Raw genomic sequence first — 24,554 nt, 5'->3', positions numbered from 1 at the left:
AATTGAACATTTTGGGCAATGTTTGTGAACCTGAACAGGACGCGTATGTAACTAGAGAATTACCACGAGCGCGAAGCGCGAGCAGAAATGTTAAATATTCGTTCTGGCCTGGTCGAAAAGGGACTTGTTAAGGATGTTTTGCAATTAGCCATTAAGACGATACATATTTCAACGATTAAATAATGCAAGCGCGAAGCGCGAGCTGAACATTTTTGATATTCCAACCTAAAAAGATGAGATTTCAAATCCCCCAATGGGAAATTCGATTCATGTTTGTCAATCATGAAAAAGGGTGGGTAAATTTTAGGTATCTTTCTACAATAATAATGCGAGCGGAAAGCGCGAGCAGAAAATTTTTGATATTCTGATTCGAAACTGGATAGTTTTAGCACGTTTTGAATAAGATCAAGCTTTGTATCTCAAAAACGTGCGTGCGCGTGTTTTAGAGTTAGACATAATTTAAGCACTGTTTACAGCACTATGTATATAGGGAAATTTGATAGCACTATATAAATAATGCGAGCGCGAAGCGCGAGCTGATATTTTATTATTTATTTGACCTAGGATCGAGACATTTTAGGCCTAAGGACATTTTTTCATCAGGTAAGAATGATGACTATCTTCTATTTCTTTTCCTAAAACTTGTTGATATTTATTTCTGAAAAAGGGACAATTTAGTTATTATGCATTCATACAAATTTTATTTCATATTTATTAATCTGTTAAGCCTAATGAGTGTGTGAAATTTGTTGACAGTGCATGAGGCCTGAAAACTGGATATTTTAAGTATTTTTGTAATCATGAATAGGATTCATTGGTTGATATATTTTTAGCAAATAATGCGAGTGCAAATTGCGATCCGGAATTTTTTAATGGGGGGATTTAAGTAGTTTGTTATAGAATTAATATATAGGTATACATAACTCACCAATCAAAATGCGAGCGCACAGCGCTGGCTCATAGGCCTTTATTATTTTTTTACAATCGAGACACCTGAAAAGGTATATTTAGAGAATCTTATATGAAATATAAAAAGACACTAGGTAGGCCTACTTGGCAAATAGTGCGAGCGCACAAAATGTTGCAAATGTTGATTCAAACCATAAAACGGACATTTTCCAGAGCATTTAAAAACATAAATTGGTAAATAAAACAAAATAATGAAAGATCGATGTCCGAGCTGAATTATGTTTTGTATATTGATATCAAGACTTGATAATTTAAACTACATATCAGCCTATTGAGCAAGATATGTATCTCATCGAACAGGCAATGCGAGCGCGATGCGCGAGTGAAACTTTAATATAGCGACATTAAATATTAAAAAAAAATTGTTTTCCAAGTCTTCTCCTGACCTTATTTTATTCACTCGTCTTCCTCCTTTTATGTTTCGTCTTCTTTTTTCTCCTTTCTTTCCCCTTTTTTCTTTCCCCGTTTTTCACAATTTATTTGCTCTGTCAATAGGGGGAGGTTGCCCTCGGGCCGCCTCGATCGGCCTATGTTAGTAGTTGTTATGATGAACACGATGCATATCTATATTAAGAAATGAATGCGACCGCGAAGCGCTAGCTGAAAACTTTTATAATGATGAAATGAAAAATACATTTTCAGTTGTCAGGTTAGAATATCAAATATTTTCAGCTTGTGCCTCTCGTTCGCATAAAAAACTGTAAGGTCGGGATGCGTATATGACTAAACAATTTATTGATGCCAGCGCGAAGTGCGAGCTCAATTTTTTTATATACTGACTTAAGAAGGACTAAGGTATAATTCCTATTATAATTGCTTGTCCTTTTTCTCTTCCTTTTTTCTGTTTCTTACCTCTTTTTGCGCCACCATGGGGGGGGGGGGGCAAAATCTTTGCCCCTTGGATCGGCCTATGTATGTTCACTTGAAAACACTAACACTTACATGTGGGATTGAAGCAGAGGATGCATACCTCATTAATCAAATATTGCGAGCGCGTAGCGCGAGCTGAATTTGAAAATAACCCTTTTTGTGACCCTGAACAGGGTATCTATCTCGCTAAACAGACTTAAAACTCGAAAACATTGTTTTTTTCTGTCATCGTAAAAACGGGATATTTTAATTCAGCCGCATTAATTTAAGTTTTTTGGGCAGGACATATAGTTCACTATTAACAGGCAATACGAGCAATGTTGCGCCCCCGGTCGAAAATGAATTTGCATGAAGCCCTCTAAGTTCAAGGTCAATTTGGCGCCCTCGGTTGAACATAAACTTGGCGCCCCCATGTGAAATATAACTTTGCCCTCCCTCCCCCTCTCTGAAACATGTATTTTTCGCATTATGGTCAAAATTCAAATTAGCGCTCCCTTAGTTCGAACATCAATTTGGTGCCCTACTAGATCGAACATCAATTCGGCGCCCCATAGTTCGAACGTCATTTTGGCGCCATCAACATCTCCCTCTTCCGTTTCCCATCTCCTTTTCTTTCTTTTTTCTTTCTCTTATCCTCATTCCCCTTCCTTCCTTTCTCTTTCTTTCTCTCTTTCTTTCCCCCTCTTCTTTTCCCTCTTTTCTTCTCTTCCCCCTTTTCTTCTCTTCCCCCATCTTTTCTTTACCCCCTTTCCCTCTCTTTTTTCTTCTCTTTTCCTCTCTTCCTCTCTCTCTCTCTCTCTTTTCTTATCTTTCTTCCCATCTTTCTCTCTCTTTAAATATTATTCTCTTCCTTCCTCTTTTTTTCTTCTTCTTTTCCCCCTTTTCGTTATTCTGTTCTTTTCTTTTCTTTCTTTTCCCTCTTCCACTTTTTTCTCTTACCCCCTTTACTTCTCCCTCTTTCTTTTCTTTCCTTTCCCCCTTTTTTCTCTTTTAATATTTTTTCCTTCTCTCCCTCCCCTTTCTCCCTCTCTCTCTTTCTTCTCTTCTTTTCCCCTCTTCCTCTCTCTCTTTTTTCTTATCTTTCTTCCCATCTTCCTCTCTATTTAAATATTCTTCTCTTCCTTCCTCTTTTTTTTCCTTCCTTTTCCTTTCTCCTTTCTTTTCTTCTCTTCCCTTTCCCTCCTCTTTTTTCCTCTTCTTTCCCCTTTTCTTCTCCTTTTTTTCTTTGTCTTTCCTTTCCCCTTTTTCTTCTCTTACTTTCTCCTTCTTACTCTCTTTTCTATTCTCTTCTTTTCCCAACTTCCTTTTTTTTTATATTCTCTCCCTTTTCCCCTCTTCCCCCTTCTTTTTTTGAGCTGGGAGTGGGGGGGGGGGGTGAGGCAGTTCCCCCTCGGCCCCCATGGATCCGCACCTGATAGAACCCCATGGCCTCGTATCATTTGACCTTTGGACCTCTCGATGACATTTGATCTGATCATAATTTTACACACACTGCGGACTATCGGACCCGCGGTCTATCGGACCCGCGGACTATCGGACCCGCGGTCTATCGGACCCGCGGTCTAACGGACCCGCGGTCTATCGGACCCGCGGTCTATCGGGATGTCCCCGTTTATACCTGCTATTTGAATAACCCGAATTACCCCATTATTCGCACCTATCGCTATACATACACATGCATAGTGTCGCTCTCCCAGCTCCCTCGGCCCTCTCCCAGGGCCCAGTTAAGCTCAGGCCAGGCCAGCCTGCGTAGCGCAAGCCAGAACACCATGCCATGCATAGCGATTTTTTACTCACGAGTGGAGCCAGGTTTGGTTTCGTTCAAATTCTTACCAAATATTATTGAGTCTTCGATGTCCTTGCAGAATCTTATAACTGTCACCGATGTAAAGGTGTTTCTTTGTTACAGGTTATCACTGCCCAATCGTCAGATATTCTTGGAAGAATTCATATGAGGTAGATAAACAAATATCTGCCGAGGCAATTTCAACACACGTATAAATGTGTTGCATAAAGTCCATCACGCGCTTTAAGATAAAACGTGCATAAGGGGTACGGGTACACGCCTCCCTTTTTGCAGGGGCAAAGGTGTACCCCCACGATATAATACAGGTGGTGGTGGGTCTAATCAGCTAATGGCTTAATTCTCGTCTGCACTCATGGATTGCTAAACCAGGGGCTATAAACCCACTTGGTCTACTAGATACTTGGTAGGATAACCGGGTTCCATAAAGGAGGTGTAAATAAGCATTTTGGTCCAATCATCAGTTGGTCTAACTGTCATTTTTTAAGGCCCCTCTCTTTTGATTGTCGAAAATTGCCAAGTATTAAAAATGGAAGACTCTGTTCCCTTTGCCCTCCACACCATTAGCGTACCTACGGGGTGGGCAGAGGGGGCAGACTGCCCCCCCCCCCCCTGACGAGTCACAACCCATGCAAGGGACGTATCCCTGCCCCCCTGATGAGTCACATAACTGATCCCTGACGAGCCACAAGTGGCCCGCTCCTTTTTTGTCATTTTTTTTTCCTGGTGCCCCCGCTTTGGAAAATCCTAGGTAGGCCTATGCCACTGCTCCACACCCTTCAAATGAAATCTTGAATACCCCACAGGGGGGTGGAGCACTACTACATTACTACTGGATAGCTAACCAACATAATTTGGTAGGCCCCCTAATTATAACGTCTTTATTTTTTTAAACCATAATGCCTATGAAAAAATAGTTTCAACATCTCTTCAGATTAGGCCTATTTCAGTACCTCCCCCACATGGCCCAAGCAGAGTGTATGCCATATCGTCAATTTATTATCATTGTGAACGTTTACAGCTCCGGGGTTATACGATTTTTTTTTTAATGCTGAATTAGTGGATGACTTTTTTAATATTATTCTACCGCCGTAAATACATTTTGGTCTGAATACAAACCCAAATAATGAAAACAGAAGTATTCTTCAACAGGGTACACAAGCAGGGTCAGATGGGACCATGGCCATACACAGAAATTTTTCACTGGGGAGGGTGTAAACCTATTCGTAAAAAATAAACTCAAAAGCGAGGGTGCGAAGCGACCGTGCTTTTCATTGGGGCGTTTTTGCATTTTGTAAAGTGAAATTGAAAAATTTGGTCCATATATATTTTGGTGAATTTTGTGAAAATTTTTACTACAAAAAATGCAAGCTTTAAAAATTTTGGGGCCAACTGCCCCCCCCCCCCCTCTGCATACAGACATGAAGGGGACAACCACCCTTATCCTTTCTGTCACTCTAATATTTCTTTGAAAGTGAACAAAAAAATAAGCATATAAAATATGAAAGAGGAGAAAAAAGTAAGGGCAAAAATTAAAAAGAAAAGCAATAAACTGACAAAGAGCAAGACAAGGTTGGGTCGTCTGCAGTAGAAAATTATGTTTTCACGCTTTTTTTCTCCCACTCCCATTTGATAAAAAATAAAAATCATTCAATTATTAAAATACAGAAAAGGATTGAATAGATGAATGAATTAATAAATACAAATGTGAAAAAAACAATACTTATAAATAAATGAATAGATTACTTCACTTATTAATTCTTCTATTCGGTCTATTCATTCATTTGAATGGGTAAATTGGCATTTTAATGACAATGATAAAAACAATGTTTTTTTTATGTTTTTTTTTTTAAGTTTTAATTGAAATAAATCATAACAATCACAATATTTACAAATGATTATCATGATGAAAAAGCATAAAATCATGAGACATTACAATAAAAAAGGGGCAGATATAAGATTATAATTATCTACAGGTTTTTAAGAGGGAAGCGCCGAGATAGAAAAAAAAAACACTCTAAAGAAACAATGTTGGTCTGTTATAACGCGTTTGTATTTCAAGTTTTGGCGGATAAATGAAAAATTTAACACATAGATATGGATGAACGAAATATACTAATTAATTGAGTACTCAAATAAAATGATAAGGGAATATGTAGATGAATGGATAATTCCTCTTCAAAAATATATGAATAGATATAGGCCGGCCCGTAAGCATAAGGCCACACTCTAAAAACACTACGGGCGAACACTCCAAAAAAGATTGAGTAAAAAAATTACCCAATATTGGGTAAAGAGGGAACAAGCATGTTTGCTGTCAAAATTTTCCCCCATATTAGGCAAAATGCAAGTTTAAAGGGTAAATTTCAACGCAACAATGCGTATAATTTACAAAACATTTGATATCATTTTACCCAGCAAGCATAGCCTACATGTTCCCATTTTACCCAATATTGGGTAAACTTTTTTTTAGAGTTAAAAGAGTGAAAAGGGGTGGAGGAGTGAACGCGCCCCCCCCTCACCTTATTGAACATGCCGTCACTCCTCGTCCCCTTTAATACCCCCTTTCCATCTTTTCATTTTTAGAGTGCATGTAATGCGCACAAATATATATGAATACCTTTCATACTCTAACTTGAAAATTATATATTTTCAGGGAGTAATATTTTTTTGGGGTAAAATCTCATCCACTTGTCCTCATCAGGTCAGCCACTTGTACCCTCTCTGAGACCGTTATAAGCAATCCGATTACGTGTTGTTTGCTCCTGTTGTAGGTTTAACAATGGGACGAAGTGGATTAAATCTGAACGACTTCTTTCAAGGGGCGGTATTAATCGATAAGTAAATCACGTCTATTTGTAGTCTGCAGGCACAGACCCTGATTGAAACTTTGATCAACAAGTGTGTCTCCACGCAAAGAGTAGCACGTACAAAACTTGGGAGGGCCTTCAGTACACAAGGCATGAGTAGGCTGCAATTCAGACCCTTTACTCGAGTGAAGGGTTTGCACAGCAGGTTAGTCTATTTGCGTGACGTCATTTATTGACATCCTCAACGTAGTCTGCACGAACAAACTAAAAAATTAATACCTCGGTCACATTTACTCTACGGCGGCGTACGACGAGTCGAAAACAGCCGTTTTAACATTTTTTGTATACCAGCTACATACATGTATAGGTGGTTTGAATAAATATGAATAAAACGGCTGTTTTCGACTCGCCGTACGGCCGCCGTAGAGCAAATGTGACCAAGGTATAACACTAACTAATTATACCATGTCAAGGACGTAGCCAGGAGGGGGGGGGGTTCCTGGGTTCCACGGAACCCCGCCTCTTGCCAACAGCAACAAAAAAAGGGGGCAGAAAAAGAAAAAAAAATGGAAAGGGGAAGGATTAGAGGAAAGGAAAAAGAAAGATAAGAAAAGTGAATGAAAATCGGGGGATAAAATAATTATGTCCCGCTTTTTAGTCAATTTTAAAAGATTATTATGCTTTCGATTACAAAAAAGTGCTGAAGACTAAAAAAAATGTTCAGCTGGCGCTACGCGCTCGCATTATTAGCAAGATATATATCCAATTCCTGAATTCCAACTAACAATCTTTGAATAAATTTTCAGGTCAGATGGTTCTTGCACACACCATCTGCCTATGTGGGGATCAGTTAGTGAGTGGTCACTATGGGTTGTCCACTCATCACGTGATCTAACTTCATTTAGTCCAATGCCATTCCGCCCATCAATGTTTCGTCTAACCACCATTTGGTATAACAATCATTTGATCCAATCATCACTTCTTCTAACCACCAGTTCGTCTATAGTCGGGTGTCTCTTTACCAGTTGGTCTAATATACATATCATTTGTACTTTTTCGCCAAATGAATACTTTATAGTCCAATATATGAACTAAATAGATATTGGTAAAACTGCTTATTAGACGAAATGACAATTAGACCAAGTGGATAGTGAACGAATTAATGGGAGTGGTGGTAGGGGGACAATCCCTGAAAATGTCACCGTTTGCAGGGTCTCGTAATAAGGTTACGTATCTTACTAATCAAACGGTGCGAGCGCGAAGCGCGAACTGAATATCTTTCATACTCTAACTTGAAAATGATATATTTTCAAGGAGTACTCAGAGCCGAAAATGATTATATCTAAATCAATAGAGTAATATTCACCGCGCAAAACGCTGACAATTTCATCAAAATCTAAGTTATTGAAATTTGAAGTTTGGCAATAGCTTATCAAAACGGTTATATGCACGCTGTCATGAATATACATTAAGCAGACTGATGACGTCATGAACCCACTTAACTTTTCTTTTGTCCTTTCATGAAACGCTTCCCAGTCGTTTTAGGGTTAAGTGACTTTATAAAAATTAATATCAAATTATTCTCGAAACCAAATGATCTACATTTTGTAGGGAATTCCTCCCCCTCTCTCTCTCTTTATTTTATTATCTTTATTTTTACTTGTATAAATTTTCCTGACATTAATTACGTTTTCTTTACAACCCCCCCCCCCCCCCTTTGTGAAAAATCCTGTCCAGGGTCCCGTAACGCAAAGGTTAGCGATTAATTGTATGCTTGATTGATTTTTACGATTGATTGTACGTTGTAGTCAATGGAATCAATCGGAATTTTTTTTTCTACGATCGTTGCTAAGGTTTGTGTTACGGGCCCAAGGATCACCTATATGTTGCGTTTTCATCTATATAGTTTTACCTTTTCTGCGTCAATCGAAAGAAGTTGTAGTAGTAGAGGATATGATGGCGCTCTTCAAATCTTTTCAGAATCAGCGAGGATCCCTTGAAGGCGGAAGATGGCGCCCTTCGAATTTCTGAAAGGAACTCATTAAAGGAGAATGAAACTCTTGGAGCAAGTTAGCTTTTGTGAAAGCAGAAAAATCAAAGAATAAGATCCACAAAAGTTTGAGTAAAATAGGACTAGCAATAGAAGAGTTATGAGCATTTGAATGTCGAGATCACTAATGCTATATGGAGATCCTCCCATTGGCAATGCAACCAAGATCTGTGATGTCACAGATGAACAACTCTCCCCTTTTGGACGCTGAAAATATACCCCAAAACATCTCTTTTTGCTCATTCTAATCATATGACAAACGATTCATCAATGATATAATGTTGTGAAACCTCTTTACTTGTCCTCTCATAAAGAGAACACCTCACCTTGTGATAGACTCTATAAAAGTGAGAATATAAGTGAAATAAGTACTAAAGTAATGAGGGAGTTGTACGTGTGTGACATCACAGATTTTGGTCGCGTTGCCAATGTGAGGATCTACATGGCATTAGTGATCTCAATATTCAAATGCTCATAACTTTTTTATTATTCATTCAATCTTCCTCAAACTTTCAACAATATGTTTCTTTGATTTTTCTCTTTGATATGGATTCAGCTGGTTTCAAGGGTTTCATTCTCCTTTAAATTCGTATTCCTTTACATTTTGTTACTTGAACAAAAAAATGGATGTAAAATAAGAAAGTTTCGCTTATTTTTAGTTTCAGTTAGATATACAATGGGAGAGTCAATTATGTCATTCACTGTTTCTTTGAACAACTTGAATGACTGAACCACAAAACAATGAAACTATGAAAATTCCTCACGTTCAGAGAGGAACAAAACTTAAAACTTAGAGAAAATTTTAAACAGGCCTATTTCATATTTCATACAATGAAATACAAAAGAAATGGTGAGTTGTTGATGTCATCAGTCCCCTCATTTGCATACCGACCAGGATGTACATACTCTTTTGTGAGATTAAGCGAAACTTTAAAGGTAAATTGTGACATTGGTTTATTTCAAAACCTTCTTTTAGATTTCACTCTTCGCTTTTCAAAATACTCATAAACAAGTTCTGAGTCCATAAAATGTATTGCATTGGCCAAAAGAACTGTTTTTATTCTCAAAAAAATATATAAAGAAGATAAATTTTGCCAAGTGAGCTTTCTTTTGATGCAGATTTTGAAATTGATATAAAAAATGAAGAGCGCCACCTTGAGACCAAATGACATCAATACCTGCTCATGAATATTCATATCCATCGCCTCTGCGCTTGTCTCACGTGCCGATCTGTATATATACCGGCTATACAGTACAGTATCGGATTGAACGGCGGAGTCTGTTTGCGACTTTTTCATTCATATCCTGTAGGAGCGTGTGCATTCGCGCAGTCCCTCGATAAATTAAATAACTTGGAAACAACCAAGGAACTTTTTTAAATGACCATCATAATAATTGTGATGTTATGCACGTTGTTTTTCAAATCGCGGAGAATAGGTCCTACGTACATCTTGATATCTGGGCAGAGTACCAGGTACCGAGAGACGGCTTCCTTCCCTTTCCTTGCTTTTCATCTTTGCTTCGTTTCTCTAGCTGTATTTTTTTTTCTTTACTTGTCCAGGGTATGAAGGGAGGGAGAATTATGGTTGCTTGTGAAAGGGCTATTCTTATTTTTTTCCCCGTTTTTTATTTCTATTTTATAATTATATTTACATACGCATTTTTGTTTCGATTCCGATTCACTGAATTGTTATCAATTTCTTCAGGTTCTGTATTTTGATTTGTTCATTATTATAACGTGTTGTAACATTTTTTTTAAAGGAAAAGGAAATCATTTTGTATTGAACTAGCTTTGCCGCCATTCTTCATTATTTTGCTTTGTGCGTTATATAGGCCTATAAGATGCTCTTTCTCTTCCAGTGATTATTTGTCAATATACTGCCTCAATGTATTTATCACTAAAAAATGACAAATACCGCGTGGCCTATGCCTTTTTTTTTAAACAATATATTCTGGGGCGGATCCAGCTTTCACTAATAACGGGGCCGGGGTGAACAATATTTTCATCCACATTTTTCCCGATCGATCGGCAGCTCAAAGCTAGTTTTTGTTGGAATCTATAGTCGTAACAGTACTATTAAACCCTATAAAAAATGCGAGCGTGAGGTATTATTTTCGGACTGTGTATTGTGTCCTGAAAATTGATCTGAGCAATATGATCATTAAACAAGATGCACACTGACGGATAAGGTGCTCAAAAATTTGAATAAGTAAAGGCCTATTTAGTTCCCTTGTTCGTTTTACTATAAGCCCTTCAACAATGTTTCCGTGTTTTGTATTACATTGATCAGTTAATATTTCTTTATGTCTCATACTATTTCGATATGAATTATACCTTGTCATTGTACTTGTTACTATGATTTTATATACTAATAACTCTGAACTTGTGAACCTGTTTAACCATGACTGAATGAATAAATCAATAAATGAATTGGTATAGATGAATAGATGTTCCATCGAACAGGCAATGCGAACACAAAACGCGGGCTAAATTGTTTTTATACATGTGTAGTGACATGATTGGCTCCCACCCCTCCCCAAGTCTGAATTCCCCTCACCTTTTTTTATTCATTCTTCCTCTTATATTTTGCCCCCCCCCTCTGCTTTCGTTCATATTACTTTGCGCCGCCAATATCGGGGGGGGGGGGGGGGCGTAACGTCGGCCTCCTGGATCCGCCTATGATACCGGTGCGTAGGTCTGTATGTTATAACCATGTAACATCGATCCCCCTCCAAGTTTCTCTTTGCATTTTTCTTTTCAACTTGTTATGGTAGTATACTGAACAAGAACAAGTATGACGTCTCCTAGGTGCCTCTCCCTCCACCCACTCCTCCTCGGTCCGCTGCATGTGCTCGGATAATAAAATTACGTACTTATCATGGTGATATATATATAATAAAATTGCAAATTTTATTGCAAAAACTGCATTACTCGTGAATTTGTGTTTCGCATTTCTGATGTCTTATTAAATATATATATATATATATATTCGAGGACATACAGCTAGGCGGAACTATTTGGGGGAAGGGGTCTTCCATCTCTGTGTGATTCCGAAGTTCCGATGATGGTTCAGAGAATGTACTTCATGCAAAATCACGTTTTGGCATGACCTCTCAGCGCTGGGCATATCGACGGACAAAAAAATGCAAAAATGTGATGGATCGAAATGGTAAAAAATATATATTTTAAAGAAAACCATCGTTATAAAATGCAGTCATACCAACATATTTTTGTTAATACCAGTTTGAACTTAGATAAAAATTATAACCCGAGGCTATATTAGCAGCAGGGGCGGCGGAACCGTGGGGCGGCAGGGGCACTTAACCCCCTACATAAAAAAATCCCAGTAGGAAAAAATGCCTTTTTTAAATGGAGAGTGCACTTATTTCAAAATGATGTACATGAATGTCCCTTTTCAAAATAAAATACCCTTTTTGAAGTCAAACGATACATTTTAGGTTGGAAATCACAAAATTTTTGGCTCGCGCTTCGCGCCCACATCATTTATTTTTTAGGAAGGCACTCACTTTGTTTTGGTTACAACTTGTGCTTATAATGTTCAATTTTCAGGTTTAAATGTCACAAATCTTCAGCTCGCGCTTTCCGCTCGCATCAAAGGTACACATTATGTTCTTGGTTTCAAACTGCTTAGAATATCCAGTTTTCAGGTTGAAATATTACAAATTTTCGGCTCGCCGCGCTTCGCATCAATTATTATTTATTAAGACACACAATTAAGTTCTTGGGTTAAAAAAGTGCTTAGAATGTCCAGTTTTCTGGTTGGAATATCGCGCTCGCGTCCATTCTTCAATTAGATGCACATCTTTTTCATAACAAAATTGCTCGGAATGTTTGATTTTCATGTCTTATTAGTCATGTTAGTACAAGCAATGTCTAGAATTTATAGCTCGCGATTTGCGCTCTTAACACCTCGCAAGAATGCTCTTTTAACAATAATTTGCGCGATTTGACCAAAAAGCGGCGAGTTTCACAACTTCAGATTTGAAAATGTTCAAACTGCTTGCTTGCTACGCTCGCTCCCGGAAAAATAAAGCCTAAATAGATATTTTATCAATCAGAAAAGACTTTAAAAAGGTTTTGCTCAATTTAATTACTACAAAACGCACAACTACTTAACACAGATGATAATCTCATGGTGAAAATATAAGTTTGCATAAAAAATGCAATTTTTTGCATATAAGTGCCTTTTTTCGCTTTGTCCCCCCCCCCCCAAAAAAAAAAAAAAAAAAAAAAATTGAAAATACGTTCCGTCGCCTATGATTCCGTCACCTATGGCACTCGCTGGTATTTGAATATATCATCATTTACACCCTCTCAAAGAAAGCAGACTTACTTTTGCCCTTTATTTTGCCCACAATGGAACTTACAGGAAAGCATATCAAACAGGATGCAAATGGAGGTCTATTCAGCCGGACGTTATTATACGCTTTGGAGTTTGGATTCTTGTTTGCCTAGAAAACGTAAAGTATTTCAAGAGTTTTTATATTTTCATTACATCTTTGTCCTTATTTCTCTATATCCGTAGCTCTACCATGCGCGTATTCGGGGGCGCCAAAATAGGGAGAAAAGGGAAGGAAAGAAAAGGGGTTGACGAATTGCTGTTTGACATGGGAGGGGGGGGGGGTGGATGCGCCGAATTGATGTTCAACCTAGAGTATGTATATAGCGGGTGCCGAATTTATGTTTTGCTTAGGGGCGCCGAATTGATGTTCGACCTAGGATGTGCCAAATTGATCTTCATCCTAGGGGGGGGGGGCGAATTAATGTTTTACCTCGGGGCGCCGTATAGATGTTCAACATAGGGGCACCGAAGGGCACCGAAATGATGTTTAACCTTGGGGATGGGGCGCCGAATAATTTTTTTCTATATACGGTTGTCGAGTTGCTGTTTGACATATAGGGGCGCCGAATTGATGTTCAACCTAGGGGGTGCCGAATGGATATTCACCACACGCCAATTTGATATTTGTCTCGGTGCATCAAATTCAGGTTCAATTTACCTAGGGAGGGGAGGGGGTGCCAAACTCATGTTTGCTCCCATCAATTACCAATCATGTTCATGATTACCAAAAGTGCCTAGAAAGTCCTAATTTTAGATCAGAATATAAAAACAAATTCATCCTACTCTTCGCATTAATTGTTTAGTAAGGTGGCGATCCTGTTCATGGTAAGATAAGTGCTTAGAATGTCTGACTTTGTATCAAAATATATAGATTTTTATTCAGCTCGCGCTTCGCGCTCGCATAAACTGTTTTGTTACTGATCATCCTTTTCATGATAACCGAAAATGCTTACTGAAATGTCCAAATTTTAGGTAAGAATATGAAAAAAAATTCATCTCGCTCTTTGCGGACGCATCAATGTTTAGTTAGATGACAATCCTGTTCATGATTACCAAAAGTGCTTAGAATGTCCACATTTTAGGTCAAAATATCAATCACTTTTTAAGCTCGCGCTTCGCACTCGCACAAATTTACGAGGTCAGAATATCAAAAAATTTGAACTCGCGCTTAGCGCTCGCATTAATTATTTAGCTATATACTCATCCTGTTCATGGTTATAAAAAGTGCTTATGATGTCCAGTGTTGGATTGGGAATTCAAAAATTGTCAGTTCGCACTTCGTGATCGCATAAAATGTTGATAGATACTCATCCTGTTCTTGATTGCCAAAAGTGCTCATAGATTTTTTTCCCCTCAAATTTTAGGTCAGAATATAAAAAAAATTCAGCTCACGTTTCGCGCTCGTATCAATAATAATTGTTTAAATAATTCATATACATATCATGTTCACGGTTGCAAAAAGCGTAGAATGTTTGATCGGAAAACAGATGAAAATATCCCCCTCCCCTATTGGCGAAAGCTGGATCTAGCCCCGGTTAAGAAATTACAGCTCCCGCACATAATTTTAGTATGGTCTACCACTCTGATGAAAAGTTGAACTAAATTGAAACCCCAAAACGCTTAAAAATTCTATGCTTTCTGGTCGCATTTATTCTTTTCAAGAAGTGGATACAACTTTGATCTTTTTTTACATGGACACACTATGGACACATTAAAAAAAATGGTCTTCGATTGCCTTTTTCACGTGGTTGTGGAATAAGACAATTCAAAATGCATTTAGGCACTTTGATTGCCTGAGTGGTCGGGTCGGGGTGCAATTTTCCGAAAAGTTCACAGGGGCGCAAAAATAGTGACCCCCTCGTGGTGCAAAATCCTGGATATGCGCATGTCCGTCGGGCATCGTTTCCACTTTTGTACCTCTTTATCTATACCGGTGTGATACTATATAAGTCCATGGATCAGTTTACTTCCATTTCGTCTGATGCCAAATCGTCAAATTGCCAACTCGCCTACTATCATTAAAGTCTACCATAATTATGTTCATCCACTATCGTCTAGTAACCAGTTGGTCCAATAGCCATTCAGTCCATATACCATTTGGTCTAATTGGACAACGTGCTATTGTGCAAAATGAATGAAAATGAATTGGATACTGGACCAAATAGTTGTTCGACGAAATATTGATGGACGGAATGGATATGGACTAAATTAAATCAGACCATGTGGTGAGTGCAAGTTGGCACTTGGCAGTCGACGACTTGGCAATTTACCAATGGACCTACTAGGCCACTAAATTGAACTTGTCCGAGTGTGCCATAACACCTAAACTGCAGGCTTTCTCATATCCGATACCCCCCCCCCCATCCCCGCCGCCCCAAGAAAGGGAAGGGGGGCATGGAGGAGAGAGAAGAAATAAAGAAAGAAGTAGATTGTTGAAAGGGAATCAAAATAATATGAATCAAAGGGAATGTAAACGCAATATCATACTCTGTTTGAATCGCTTCTCTTTCATGGAATTTATATTTTGAATAGATCGTTTCATTTCAGTCTTTCTCATTATTTTACTTTCAACCCTGTATTTCATCAGCTTTACTATCAAAAGCCTGCGTAGCGAATTACAAAACGTCCCATCCTTGTTTCACCACCCATGACATTACGTAATTATCATTTTATTATTATCATGTAATGAAATTCATACTGTGTTTACACGCTGCATCTGCTGTCAGTTTGACTACCTTGTAAATATTTATTTACAAGGTAAAGCTTATTTCCAAGGTAATATTTATTTACAAGGTAAAGCCTATTTCCCCACTGGAAAATAGCTTTAGAGCTTTCGTGGGTCATCCTGTGTAAGCCTGTTGTTTTTAATGCTACTGTATATATATTATGGTGACTTGCGAAATAAAATCAATCAATCAATATTTTTTGACGATATCCAGTTGAAATCAGTGGCGTTCAAAATAATGGGGAAGGATTGGGGCTATATGGATTCCCAAATTTGTCACGGCCAATACAAAAAGAAAGCGAGAAGGGGAACTAATATCTGAATATTATGTCAAAATCTATCACCGATAAAAAATGATTTGTGCCCGACACATATATCTGGCCCCTTAATTCATATATTTTACGTTTATTATTTACGCCAATAGTTCAAGCAAGGTTCCTAACATCTTTCTGTATTTTTCGATGTTTACACAATTCCTAGCCTTGGGTTGGGGGTTGTGTGTATTCCTTATGTTCGCATTTTTTAATGTTATTTTTCTATTTATTTCAATATTATCCTCTCCAACTTTATTATGGTATGACTATTCAAGGAATTATAATTACTCGTTTGCTTGCATGCTCCATGACCGCTTTGCCTTCACTCCGCGGGGGGGGGGGGGGGGGGGGCTCTTACATTGACGAGTGGATACCATGCGCGACCCCAAAAACACGTAAAAAGGATGTCTTTTTGTCAAAAACACAAAAATATTAAAAAAAGGGTATCTATGTTGCTAGGAAAGCTACGTGTTTAGGGTAATATTTTCGGGGATGATGAAACAAAATTAAAATGTTTTATAAAGGATGTCCTTTTTGCCCCAACACTACGTGTTTAGAGTCCGACTTGCGCGAGTTGTGGAAGGTGCATGGGGCCGTACTAAACCAACATAATGATGTGTAAAGGTAAAACCAACGACCGACGGACCCGACATAACAATAAAATATCGCTGTACTTGTTTAGGGGTTCATTTCGGGAATACTTCCCAAGAGTATCGTTTTGTTTCCAATACTTGTTAAGGGTCGGTTTGAGACGCCAATACTTGTTAAGGGGTGCAGTTTGAGAATATGGAAAATACGTGTTTGGGTGCTTTTCGAGACCCCATGGTCGCGCATGGTATCCACTCGTCAATGGAAGTGCCCCCCCCCCCGGCCTTCACTTCTCTCAGTGCGTATTCAGAACTATTACTGTATTCTCATTGATCCCCCTGGAGTTGTAAAAAACCCATAAAGGCAAAATATTATATTTTCATCGGCAGCACATGTGCATTAATTACATCATCATAAATTAAGTACATCAGGGTCCATGATCAGAAAAAGCGTATACCCATTAAACCTCGCCAGATGGGGCTTGTCCCAAAATAACAATTTTATTTTTGTCTCGTTTCGAAATTTCATTTTTATTTTGGCTGCTATATGCTTCAAGCACATATTTGCTTACTGTATATAGTTTGCCTATGCATTTTACTCATTATATATATATTTTTTTATATATTGTATTTCTCCAGTCACTTCATATACGATTGTCACTTGTATTATGATCATGTCTCAAGCATTGTAAATTTGTTTTGTATATTATTCCAATAAATGCAAAAAAATCCTGCAAAAAAAGCCACATCACCACATAGTTGAACCATTCCAACTATTTATACGATCAATACGATCGCCTCGACTGATCTGATACGATTAATTATTCCGCGATTATAATTAAGGCCCTTGGAACCGGGGGTGCAAAGCACCCCCAAGATTTTACAATGGGGTGCGGCGTGCATTATTTTCCATGTAGGCAGCTCCCCCTGGAATTCTGGTATAGGTGTCGAATTGGATAAATGTAGGAAAATTACCAACATTTTGTATTGGAACCTTTTTTAATGTTTTTCTTTTGCTTTGTCAAATTTTCCTCAGCACCGCCACCAAAAAAAAAATCGTGACAGTGTGAACTTGGCACTTTTTTTTTCAATCATAAAAAATGATTATATTATTTTCCCGCATGAGTTTTGACATATTGACACGTACGCCAGAATCTCTTTGGTCCTAATATGAAGCATAAATTTCCACGTCTATAAAACAACAGTTATCATTCGTTTTTCCTATAGTTATAGCAGGGAAATGGGAGTTACAATTCCATTGATAAATAAGTCTAAAATGTTATGCCAATCAAGATGCAAGTCCCGGATGCAAGTAATGTCTTTGTCCTGCTCATGTCGCAGTCATTCACATTTTTTCAACGGTTGAACTGCTCGTGCACACTCTGTATGCGTATAGGCCTTTCCCGGAGGCCTTTCTTCCTCTCATTTGTTGCTATAAAATTTCATCTTTTTATCAATTCTTTCTACTTGTTTACTGTCTATGAAGGGGTAGCAAGTTGATCTCCCATGGGGTGCCCCTATCTATTGCTGCATCATTTGTATCCATTTCTTGGGAAAATACATCAATTGGATGATCCATTTATATATGCCTATCCATCCATTCTTTCAGTCATCCATCCACCGGTCGTGCTGATGGTTTGATTATAGCATGGACGTAATAGGTCCATGATTGTATAAAGTATAAAGCGCCCTACTATATCATTATAGGCTACCCCCACCCCCTCCCCATACTACATAAAAACTCGGCGACCCATGTACACATTTCAAAGCAGACGTAATGTACATGCACAATTCCCTTGTACATGTTGCACCTTGCTGCTTCTCCAGGTTTGCTTAGTCTTCTTTCACATACGTTGTTGCACTTTGCCCCACGGCGTGCCTTGTAAAGTTCTGTTGTAAGACTCTACATGCTGGTCGGCCCTGGAAATCACAACTCTGAAGCACGTGCACCGCGCAATACTCAACTTCTCATTTTTCCATATCTCGATGCAAGCTTTCTTGTGTGGATGCAAAAATAAGAGTTTTCCCAGAAATCTTGTCCCTGACGTCATGTCTGCCCCCCCCTCATTTTTTGACTCATGACGCCTTTACTCTGCTTGTTCGACCTTGAGCCGTTGGTCCCCTGGTTGCTTGCTCACAGGCATTCGTGCTTTCTTAGCAGTCAGGTAAAAACCTCGGCAACAGAAATAACAGAAATTAGCAACTTGATGCGTACGTTTGTCACATTCATGCTATCACGGTCTACACAATGTAGACTACACGTACGTACTTCGCATCAACAGGTTTCTCAGCTCACCTTTTGACCTCGCGAGTTCAATCTAAACAAACGAAGAGTAGTCAAGTGTTGCATTGGGGTTGCATATTCGTTATGTTTTACTATAGGCCTATATGATTGCATCTTCGTTATGTTTTACTATAGGCCTATATTTAACCCCGTATTAAACAAACCCTGTTTTATATCGTAGAACCTGCTCTGAAAGTAATCGTTTTTCTCTTCGCCCTTTCCCTTCATGCTTGGCTGTAGACAGAATGGTGGTGGCCGTCTGTTTAGAGTTTTAAATATTTTTGGTCTAACTAACGAGTGGATCTAAATAATCTGAAACTGACTGAAACATTCAGGAAAGATAAAAAAACACCAAAATATCAAATTAGGGTATGTTGTATCCATATCCCTTTATGATGGCTCTCCTGATTCTCTTTCACCAATCCACTTCTTTCTTTCTTCTCTCTCCTCCCTCCCCCTTTCCTTTGGGGAGGGCCAAGGAGTCAGTATACAGAGTATAGAGTATACATACAGTGAGCTGCGCTATAGCGCCTCGCTGTAGTTCCCGTATATGTATCACGCCAAGCTATACATGAAGGGAAAGGTGCATAAAAGAGCTACAATCCACATGAATAAAGATCAAACTCGGAACTCGGCCCTTGCCCATCTCTGGGATTCTCGTATCTCTTTTAGTCTTGGAGTACTTTCAGATTCATGACATAAGAGTCCGAAAGTAAGCCGTATTGGGCAATCCTTTGCTTCGTCATTCACGTCAGATAATCAACGTGTCTGAATCCTTTTTCACGCGTACGATACATTTATGGATATAGCTCAATATAGTATTCTTATCCTGTGTGTGCTATCGCAAATAGTGGATTATATCTGAAACTAATGCAGAGCGCAAGCATGTCGCTAGCCGCCTAGCATCGGTGCATTGAGCTTGCACGCACCGTTCGATGTTTGCTTTCTACTCAGCTACACACACAGAGTACTGCACTTTGTTGATACGGGGATTTCTTGATACTGCGCATGCGCCATGACGTATTTCATCAATATGCATGAGTCGTAATGAATATGCATGATTCGAACGGTCTTCTAATATCAATTTATTTTTTAACCCGAGAGGGCGTCAATAAGAAAGTTCAAACTTATATCGATTAACCGATATTTGTTATAATATATGTTTCACCCCTCAATATCATGAAAATATAAAAGTTATGCAAGTTTCTTTTCCGTGATAAAATAGAGCAATAATAGTATTTAATGAATGTAATAATTTCAAAATTGATTCATTGCCCTTGTCTGAGATCAACCAATCATACACTATACCTTTAAAATGTCATTAATTTTTAATTTTTACATCAGATTTCGTTTAAATTTTTAGTGTAATACTTGCTGGATTTTTTTTCTTTTATCATGTTTATTCAATTAAAATTTTTGTTGGGGTGGACTTGTCCTTTAAACATTGATGCTCAGGGATGAGTGGTCCTACAAAATATTCCCTCTCTCTTCTTGGGGAAGCCACTGTAATTGTGCGTTAATTTAATTTAATTATATATTTTTTATATTTCTCCTTTCTTTTTAATTTTAATGTACAAAATTTGAAGTGAGACAATTTTTAAACTAGTCAGTCAACCATCATGATCGTTATTAAAAAAAATTGAAGAAGCGTCTACAGCTTTCCTAAAGCAAAAAAAAAAATCATGATTACTATCATTTGTTGGTGTTTTTTTTTCTTCCTTCAGCTAGGGCCTATTTCGTTTTTTTTTTTTAAATTGTTATGTTACATAAAATGAATATCAAACCATAAATCAAACAAAATAATGGTGGTCAAAATTTTCTGCCCCAAAGGCGGGAGAAAGGGGAAAAATATGGAAGAGTGAAATTAGAAATGCTGTAACTCACAATTCATTCCAATGAAATTGATAGTGGGGTAGACTCGGGCTTTAAACGTAGTCTTGAATAATAATACTCATTATGATACATGTATGTGGGATTCCCCAGGAGGAAACGATCTAAATCCACCTTTTCGAATATTTTTTCTAATTTTTATTTTTTTATTTTTTACTTGATTACCCGGAGAGGTGGCGCACTGCCCCTCCCCCCTCATAATTTTTGGATTCCCAATTCGAATGGATGGAGTTTCCTTGAGGTCTGTTCGTTGGGCCTCGGACAACAGAGCTCTAAACCGGGATTTGTTTAGACGGGTATATATAAAAGGGAAGAAAAAAATAATTATGCGTCATTGTGTGGAAATTCCCCAGATTGAGGTGAGTGATTTTAGGATTTAAATCCTTAAAGGCACAGGTCAACATGAATTTGATTTTTTTTTATCTTAGCTAAAAGATCCCATTTGTTACCTGAGTGTCTGTGTTACGTAAAAGTAAACAAGTGGAACGCCTCTGGCAGTCTCGCCTGCATTACGCAATTTAATATAGCAGCAGTGCTAACTTTGAAAACTACTATAAAATAATCATTCACAAAAACATCATTCATATAGTGACATAATACCACGTTCATTGACCATAAATGACATTTGAACGGAGACTTAAGACTGTCAACTACACCCATGTCCACATTTCATTCACTCTATCCATAAACTTTCAAAGTTATGATGGCACTTCAACAATTATCCCAACATGGCCTAAGTTTATTGACCTTAACTGACCTTTGACTTGGTTTTGTGACCTGAAACTCACAGGGGATGTTCAGTGATGCTTGATTACTCTTATATTCCAAGTTTTATGAACTAGATCCATAAACTTTCACAGTTAGGATGGTAATTCAACAAATACCCCCAACACGGCCAAAGTTCATTGACCTTTAATGACCTTTGACCATGGTCATGTGACCTGAAACTCGTACAGGATGTTCAGTGATACTTGATTACTCTTATGTCCAAGTTTTATGAACTAGATCCATAAACTTTCAGAGCTAGGATGGTAATTTAACATATACCCCCAACACGGCCAAAGTTCATTGACCTTAAATGACCATTGACCATGGTCATGTGACCTGAAACTCGCACAGGATATTCAGTGGTACTTGATTAACCTTATGTCCAAGTTTCATGGACTAGATCCATAAATTTTCAAAGTTATGATAGTAATTCAACAAATACCCCCAACTTGACCAAATTTCATTGATCCTAAATGACCTTTGACCTTGGTCATGTGACCTGAAACTCGAGCAGGATGTTCACTAATACTTGATTAACCTTATGTCCAAGTTTCATGAACTAGGTCCATATACTTTCTAAGTTATGATGTCATTTCAAAAACTTAACCTTAGGGTAAGATTTGATGTTGACGCCGCCGCCGCCGCCGACGGAAAAGCGGCGCCTATAGTCTCGCTCTGTTATGCAGGCGAGACAAAAAACTGGAGCCCATGAAAAATCACACCCGAAAATCATTATCAAGTGTAAAGTGACCGGAAACACCATTTTGATTTTATCACATACATTAATAGAAAATATCCCTCACAGATATGTTACAGTGTCTGCACGATGTTTTTTTTTTCTTCCTGTGCGTTTTTCTCATCCATATGAACAATATTTAACATAAAAAACGGTACTTTTTTGAATTAAGACCTTATTTTGTGATCCGAAACCTATTAGGCATACCATTAATTGAAGCATTTTTATAATCATAATAATGAAATATGAATATGAATAAGAGGTGGCGCACTGCCTCCCCCTCATAATTGTGAGATTCCCAATTGGAATAAATGGAATTTCCTTGAAGCCTATTCGGTGGGCCTCGGACAATAGAGCTCTGAACCAGAATATGTTTAGACGGGTATAAAAGGAAAGAAAACAAATTAATGCTTTATTGTGAACATGGATTTGATTTTTTTTTAATCTGAGCTTAAAGTTTTCCACTTGTTACCTGTGTCTGTGTTACGTAATAACAAGAATGGTTCCCTTGAAAAATCGCAACCGAAAATTATAAAGTGTTTAAAAAATGGGAAATGTGAAGTGACCGGAATACCAATCTTGATTTTATCACATACACTAGTAAATGATGCTAATAGTCACAGATATTTAAAAGTGTTTACACGATTTTTTCTTTTCCTGTGCGTTTTTTTTTATCCATATGAACAACATTTAACAGAAAATTTCTGTATTTTTTATTAATACCTAATTTCATTATCTATTACCTTTAATTGAAACATTTTGTAATAATAATAATGAAATACGAATATACAAAGGAATAAATGTATAATACCCTTTTTACACACGCTAAAATTTCCTTAACCCCGTACTATAGGTGGGGCTAAATTGCTATTTAGCCCCACCTATAGTACGGGGTTAAGCTTAGCCCACTTTCTTTTTACACAGCATTTTTGCAAAGTGGGCTAACCCCACCTTTAGTACGGGATTATTTGGCCCTGCAAAAAAGCAGGGTTATCCCAGCAATTGCGGTGCTAAGAGCGATAGTACGGGGTTAAGATCGCTAGTGTAAAACGAAAGTGGGCTAAGCTTAAACCCGTACTATAGGTGGGGCTAAATGGCAATTTGGCCCCACCTATAGTACGGGGTTAAGGAAATTTTAGCGTGTGTAAAAAAGGTACGAGTGAAGTACTTGTACTACGAATGATCGACAAAAACCACTAGTCCAGGGTTAGCGAGTTTCGTGTGTGAAAAGCAAGCATTCCTTATCCGGGGTTAGAAATAACAATTTGGCATGTGTGAAAAGGAAAAAAAAATAGTACGGGGTTAAGGATAGTACGGGGTTAGCGATAGTCCGGGGCTAAGAAAATCCTGTGTAAAAAGGGTATATGTGTATGCATGTGTGTTAATATCAGCACCAAGGGATGGCAGCGTGATTTTTAAATTGGTGAAAAAATGAAAAAAAAAAGAGAAAGAGACCCCCCCCAAAAGAGAAGAAAACATGAAGAAGAGAGGAGAATATAGAAATACATTTTTTTATATTTATCCTTATGAGAAAAAACGTCATCCTTAGATCGTCCCTCTCCCTATATTTATACGCACATCCCCCTCACCCCAAGTCAGCCAAGTAAACAAACTCTTTACCTGCTCCCCAGCAACACATTATACATATATACATTATTTGAAATGTTGTTCGTGAAATCAAAGGAAATTAATTCGAGAGAATAATAATTGTTTTTTGACATATAATGTTGATTACTCAATTTATGTTGATTACTCAATTATTTCCTGTGGAAAAAATATATTATTTGATTTTAAATAAGGGAAGCTTGTGGCCAAAGGATAAAAAAGGACAAAAATCATGAATGTTTGCTATGGAACCATGTTTATTCAAAATTTGGAGTTTCGTAAATGTATTGATTGTGATCTTACTGGGGAATTCCACATTCTGGGAAATTTTACATCCCTCTCATTTATTTCCCTCTCATTTATTCATTCTTTTCTCATTTGATTATCTGTATTTATACTTTGTCATTTTGTTATTTGTTGTGTTATCTATTTCTTGAGGGGCCCACATTGTACAAGCATTGCTTTTTAGTGGGTCCCTCCATTTCCATCTTAATTTAATTTATATTGAAAAATAGTATATATATTTAAAACCTACAATGTGTTGCCCAAATCGTCTAAGTGTTTTTTTTTTTTTTCACTACATATGTATAATTAATTTTGTTTGCAACGGATACAAATATTTATGTTTTATATATGGTATACAATTTGTTTTTGTTTGATGGAAGTGAAATAAATGAATTTGAATTTGAAATTTGAATTTGAATCCCCCAAATTGACAATGAATATCATAACAACAGACATTGCCATATCTCTTCCATTACAAAAATACACAAGGTTT

The sequence above is a fragment of the Lytechinus pictus genome, chromosome 9 (assembly GCF_037042905.1).
Source record: "Lytechinus pictus isolate F3 Inbred chromosome 9, Lp3.0, whole genome shotgun sequence".
Classification (NCBI taxonomy): Eukaryota; Metazoa; Echinodermata; class Echinoidea; order Temnopleuroida; family Toxopneustidae; genus Lytechinus; species Lytechinus pictus.
This window is presented reverse-complemented; position numbering follows the sequence as displayed.